General features: G+C 45.4%; 1 non-coding gene across 1 annotated transcript; it reads left to right on the top strand.

The window, feature by feature from the left end:
• The first annotated feature begins 1,413 nt into the window (after window positions 1–1,413).
• Window positions 1,414–1,485, top strand: trnam-cau (transfer RNA methionine (anticodon CAU)). The gene has a single exon. It is a non-coding gene; the product is annotated as a tRNA-Met (tRNA).
• Window positions 1,486–6,836: the final 5,351 nt, after the last annotated feature.

Here is a 6,836-nt window from a genome sequence, read left to right as displayed (position 1 = left end):
GCCACTCAAGTGGATAGAGCTCTGGAGAAGGCCAATGGTGTGCTAGCGTTCATTAACAGAGGGGTTGTATTTAAGAGCCGTGTGGTGATGATGCAGCTGTACAAAACTTTGGTAAGGCCATATTTGGAGCACTCGGATACAGGACTCTGGCTGGGGTTCAAAAGGAGGAAACCCATGTCTTGTTTGAAATGAAACGACGATGAAGATTGAATTTAAGTCGATTTGTGCACGGAGCTTAGTTTTGACGACGACGCATCAGGATGGCCAGGCGGTCTAAGATGCTGCGTTCAGCTCGCTGTCTCTTTTGGAGACGTGGGTTAGAATCTCTCTCCTGATATTCACTTTTCCTGCACGAGATTTAATTTCTCCAGACAGATTTTCAACCTCAGGAAGATCATTGGACAAGCGTTGGCCTGAGGTCATGGGATTCCTGCTTAAATACGCACAGCAAGACCCCACAGGCAAAAGCCCAGTTAATGACTCGATAATCTGCTTCAGTGACTCTGGTTGAGGAATTCATATTGATCCCAGGACCCCGTGTAAAATTCGTCTTCTCAACTTATAAATAGTGTGGCTGGTTGGATTGTTCACATGCGTCCGAGAGGGGAAGTTGGGAACTCGGTTTCTATTGTGATTTGTTGCTCGATAAACCTTATTTCCTTATTGCCTCACTGTGAGGTATTACTGGATATCGTTATATATCAATATTGCCCCTCTGTGGAGTACTACTGGATAACGTTTCCCGTGCAGCTTTGACAAATTGTCACGTGGACTAGAAACGTTAGCTCATTTCTCTCCCTCCAGATGCTGCCAGGCCTGCTGAGACTTTAAAGCATTTTCTCCGTGGTTCCCTATGTGTGAGCTTTACAATGTTGCACTGTGTCATGCTGTCTCCTTCATTCTTGGGACTAATGTCGGGATGAGACTGCAAGAAATTTCTGACAGGTATTTGCTGCAAAGCAAACAGAAACGTGAGTTATGTTTACTTTTGGTGCGAGGGAGAATGTAAATAGAAGAGAACAGCCTCGATTCCTCGTCCTCAGGGTAATGGCCCAGCACGGTTTCCCTACCGCACTCTGCTCCTTAAACCAGGAGGTACGTCATTACTGCCCTGCGGCAGCCACACAACTATTCACTTCCTCATTTTTTCTTTCAACAAGAATACACGTTTGAGCACACTGATTCTGGTCAGCATGGTTCAGATAATTCAGTTTCGTGCTGAATGGTTGTTCTGTGAAGGTGACGTGATTTCTTCTGTGACGTTGTTCTGATGGGAAAGTGGGGAATGACTGCAATCACCTTCATAGAATGACGTTCGGCGCGACAGATTCACCGCTCTGGGAACATTGATCACGTTGGTACTGATTTCTTCAAACTTTACCTCAAGTCCGACCCCGCAGAGAGTCAACTACGAGCAGAGTGGCGCAGCGGCAGCGTGCTGGGCCCATAACCCAGAGGTCAATGGATCGAAACCATTCTCTGCTATTTATTTTCTAATTCACACCAAAAGCAAACAAGTCGCTATTTGTCAGCAACACATCTGCCTTTTTCTTTATTCGTATCAAAGTTTTGCTTTCAGTCTGATCCGCTCCTTGATACCTGTTCTTCAGCGACCCACAGTGCAGCGAGGTGACTAAGTTGACTTCTCCCAGAACACTCTTCTCCCTCTACTGGATGAACGTTCACCTGTTTGGACACTGGAGGATTTCTCTCGGCGACTTGTCTGTGCAAGCAGCACCGGAAGCAGCTGTGGAGAGAAATTCCAGTCGTCAGGATGCAACTCTCCAGTTGGATACTTCACGTCGCTCCGATCATAGACTCTCAGTGCCTTCGTGTGAGGAACGGATAGAGCTGGAATTCGGTCCTTGTTGATCGGAGCAACTGATCAATGCAGCAATGAGAAGCTGCTTAACCCCCAGCGGCTTGGGGAAGGATGGCACTCAGATACAGGACTCTGGCTGGGGTTCAAAAGGAGGAAACGTATGTCTTGTTTGAAATGAAACGACGATGAAGATTGAATTTAAGTTGATTTGTGCACGGAGCTTAGTTTTGACGACGACGCATCAGGATGGCCAGGCGGTCTAGAATGCTGCGTTCAGCTCGCAGTCGCTTTTGGAGACGTGGGTTAGAATCCCACTCCTGATATTGACTTTTCCTCCACGAGATTTAATTTCTCCAGCAAGATTTTCAACCTCAGGAATTTCATTGGAAAAGCGTTGGCCTGAGGTCATGAGATTCCTGCTTAAATATGCACAGCAAGACCCCACAGGCAAAAGCCCAGTTAATGACTCGATAACCTGCTTCAGTGACTCTGGTTGAGGAATTCATATTGATCTCAGGACCCCGGGTAAAATTCGTCTTCTCTTCTTATAAATAGTGTGGCTGGTTGGATTGTTCACATGCGTCCGAGAGGGGAAGTTGGGAACTCGGTTTCTATTGTGATTTATTGCTCGATAAGCTTTATTTTCTTATTGCCCCACTGTGAGGTATTACTGGATATCGTTATATATCAATATTGCCCCTCTATGGGGTACTACTGGATAACGTTTCCCGTGCAGCTTTGACAAATTGTCACGTGGACTCGAAACGTTAGCTCTTTTCTCTCCCTGCAGATGCTTTCAGACCTGCTGAGACTTTAAAACATTTTCTCCGTGGTTCCCTCTGTGTGAGCTTTACAATGTTGCAATGTTTCATGCTGGACGCTTTGTTTCAGGAGGCAGTCACACCCGGTAGAATAAGTACTGTTAATTCGGACAGTGGTCAGGGACAGAGTGGTGTGACTGCAAGGGAGGCATGTAGGAGGACCCTGAGTTTAGGAGTTGAGGAGCCTCTGCCCTTGACCTTGTCCAACAGGCAGGAGGTACTTACTCCCTGTGTGGATGAGGAAGAGGGCTGTAGGGAGGATGCGTTGACTGACCACTGCACCGTGGTACAGGAAGCCATTCAAGAGTGGCGAGCAAAAAGACAAGTGGTAGTTGTAGGGGATTCTATAATTAGCGGGATTGATGTCATCCTTTGTAAGCCAGATCGAGAGTCCCACATGGTATGTTGCCTGCCCGATGCCAGGGTGAGGGACATCTCTGATCGGCTTCAAATGATTTTGGAGAGGGAGGGGGAGGATCCAGTTGTTGTGGTCCACGTGGGGACTAACAACATAGGTAAGACTAGGAAAGAGCACCTGTTTGGGGATTATCAAACACTAGGGACTAAATTAAAGAACAGGTCTTCCAGGGTATTAATCTCTGGATTACTACCCGAGCCACGTGCCAATTGGCATAGGGTTGAGAAAATTAGAGAAGTTTCCCGCACTAAAGGAGTGGTGCGGTAAAGAGGGATTCCATTTCATGGGGCATTGGCATCAGTAATAGGGCAGGAGGGACCTGTACCGTTGGGACGGACTTCACCTGAACCATTCTGGGACCAGTGTTCTAGCGAATAGGATAAATAGGTTGGTCACAAGGACTTTCAACTAGCAAGTTGGGGGGAAGGGAAATGTAACGCTATGGACAGTATGATGGTTAATGGAGATTAAGGCAGCAGGTTACGTGACAGGTTATTATGTAGAGATATGGGTTCAAAGACAAGGAAAAATGGGAGAAATGGTAAGAGGAAAAATAAATTGCGAAAAGTTACTGATCAAGGTGTTAGGATTCATAACAAAGACGTAAGAAACAGCATAAGTGTACTTTACCTGAATGCTCGGAGTATACGAAATAAGGTAAATGAGTTGATGGCGCCAATCATCGTGAATGACTATGATTTCGTGGCCATTCCTGAAACATGGTTAAAAGATGGTGACGACTGGGAGTTAAATATTCAAGGGATTCAGATTATACGAAAGGATAGAATGGACGGTGGTGTAGCGTTGTTGTTTAAGGATGGCGTCCGGGCAATAGTAAGAGATGATATTTGTGCTATGGCGGACAAGGTTGAATCAATTTGGGTGGAAATCAGGAATAGTAAGGCGAAAAGGGCACTGATAGGAGTAGTCTATAGGCCACCAAATAGTAACAGGATGGTAGGGAAGGCAATAAGCAAAGAAATAACAGATGCATGTAGAAATGGTACAGCGGTTATCATGGGAGATTTTAATCTGCATATCGATTTGTTTAACCAGGTTGGTAAAGGCAGCCTTGAGGAGGAGTTTATAGAATGTGCCCGGGATAATTTCCTGGAACAGTATGTAATAGAACCTACAAGGGAACAAGCGGTCCTAGATCTGGTCCTGTGTAATGAGGCAGGATTGATTAATGATCTCATAGTTCGGGATCCTCTTGGAAGGAGCGACCAGAATATGGTGGAATTTAAAATACAGTTGGAGGATGACAAGGTAAAATCAAACACTAGTGTTTTGTGCTTAAACAAATGCGATTACAATGGGATGAGAGAAGAACTAGCGAAGGTAGACTGGGAGCAAAGACTTCATGGTGAAGCAGTTGAGGAACAGTGGAGAACCTTCCGAGCGATCTTTCACAGTGTTTCGAAAAGGTTCATACCGACAAAAAAGAAAGACGGTAGAAAGGGGAAAAATCGACCGTGGATATCTAAGGAGGTGAGGGAGAGTATCAAATTGAAGGAAAAACATACAAAGTGTCAAAAATTAGTGGGCGACTAGAGGACTGGGAAGTCTTTAGGGGACAACAGAAAACTACTAAAAAAAAGGCATAAAGAAGAGTAAGGTAGACTATGAAAGTAAACTGGCTGAGAACATAAAAGCAGATAGTAACAGCTTCTACAAATATATAAGACAAAAAAGAGTGGCTAAGGTAAATATTGGTCCTTTGGAAGACGAGAAGGGAGATTTAATAATAGGAGACGGGGAAATGGCTGAGGAGCTGAACAGGTTTTTTGGGTCAATCTTCACAGTGGAGGACACAAATAACATGCCAGTGACTGATGGAAATAAAGATATGATTGGTGAGGACCTTTGAGATGATTGTAATCACTAAGGAGGCAGTATTGGGCAAGCTAATGGGGCTAAAGGTAGACAAGTCTCCTGGCCCTGATGGGCTGCATCCCAGAGTGTTAAAAGAGATGGCTAGGGAAATTGTAAACGCACTAGTGCTAATTTACCAAAATTCACTAGACTCTGGGGTGGTCCCAGAGGATTGGAAAGTAGCAAACGTGACACCACTGGTTAAAAAAGGAGGTCGGCAGGAAGCGGGTAATTATAGGCCGGTAAGCTTAACTTCGGTTGTAGGGAAAATGGTGGAATCTATCATTAAGGATGAAATAGCGGGGCACCTGGAGGGAAATTGTCCCATTGGGCAGACGCAGCATGGGTTCGCAAAGGATAGTTCGTGTCTGACTAATTTGGTAGAATTTTTTGAGGACGTTACCAGTGCAGTAGATAACGGGGAGCCAATGGATGTGGTATATCTGGATTTCCAGAAAGCTTTTGACAAGGTGCCGCACAAAAGGTTGCTGCATAAACTAAAGATGCATGGCATTGAGGGTAAAGTGGTAGCATGGGTCGAGGATTGGTTAACTAACAGAAAGCAGAGAGTGGGGATCAAAGGGGTGTTTCTCTGGTTGGCAACCTGTAACTAGTGGGGTCCCTCAAGGATCAGCGTTGGGCCCGCAGTTATTCACAATTTACATAGACTATTTGGAGTTGGGGACCAAGTGCAATGTGTCAAAATCTGCAGACGACACTAAGATGAGTGGTAAAGCAAAAAGTGCAGAGGATACCGGAAGTCTGTAGAAGGATTTGGATACGTTAGGTGAATGGGATAGGGTCTGGCAGATGGAGTTCAATGTTGCCAAGTCTGAGGCTATCCATTTTGGGAGGAATAACAGCAGAATGGATTATTATTTAAACGGTAAGATGTTAAAACATGCTGCTGTGCAGAGGGACCTGGGTGTGCTGGTGCACGAGTCGCAAAAAGTTGGTGTGCAGGTGCAACAGGTGATTAAGAAGGCTAATCGAGTTTTGTCTTTCATTGCTAGAGAGATGGAGTTCAAGACTAGTGAGTTTATGCTGCAATTGTATAGGGTGTTGGTGAGGCCGCATCTGGAGTATTGTGTTCAGTTTTGGTCTCCTTACCTGAGAAAGGACATATTGGCACTGGAGGGACTGCAGAGGAGATTCACTAGGTTGATCCCAGAGTTGAGGCGATTAGATTATGATGCGAGGTTGAGCAGACTGGGACTGTACTCATTGGAGTTTAGAAGGATGCGGGGGGGGATCTTATTGAGACATATAAAATTATGAAGGGAATAGATAGGATAGATGCGGGCAGGTTGTTTCCACTGGTCGGGGAAAGCAGAATCAGGGGGCATAGCCTCAAAATAAGGGGAGGTAGATTTAGGACGGAGTGTAGGAGGAACTTCTTCACCCAAAGGGTTGTGAATCTCTGGAATTCCTTGCCCAGTGAAGCAGTTGAGGCTCCTTCTTTAAACGTTTTTAAGAAAAAGATTAATGCCTTTCTAAAGAATAAAGGGATTCGGGGATATGGTGAACGGGCCGGAGAGTGGAGCTGAGTCCACAAAGATCAGACATGATCTCATTAAATGGCGGAGCCGGCTCGAGGGGCCAGATGGCCTACTTCTGTTCCTAGTTCTTATGTTCTTATGTCTTCTTCATTCATGGGACTAATGTCGGGATGAGACTGCAAGAAACATTCTGATAGGTATTTGCTTCAAAGCAAACAGGAACGTGTGTTATGTTTACTTTTGGTGTGAGGGAGAATGTAAATAGCAGAGAACAGCCTCGAATCCTCGACCTCAGGCTAATAACCCAGCACGCGTCCGCTGCGGCACTCTGCTCCTTAAACCAGGAGACACAACATTACTGCCCTGCGGTAGCCACACAACTATTCACTTCCTCATTTATT

Source organism: Scyliorhinus torazame, chromosome 24, assembly GCF_047496885.1.
Source record: "Scyliorhinus torazame isolate Kashiwa2021f chromosome 24, sScyTor2.1, whole genome shotgun sequence".
Lineage (NCBI taxonomy): Eukaryota > Metazoa > Chordata > Chondrichthyes > Carcharhiniformes > Scyliorhinidae > Scyliorhinus > Scyliorhinus torazame.
The sequence above is the reverse complement of the archived record's forward strand: the minus strand, read 5'-3'. Positions and strand labels throughout refer to the sequence as shown.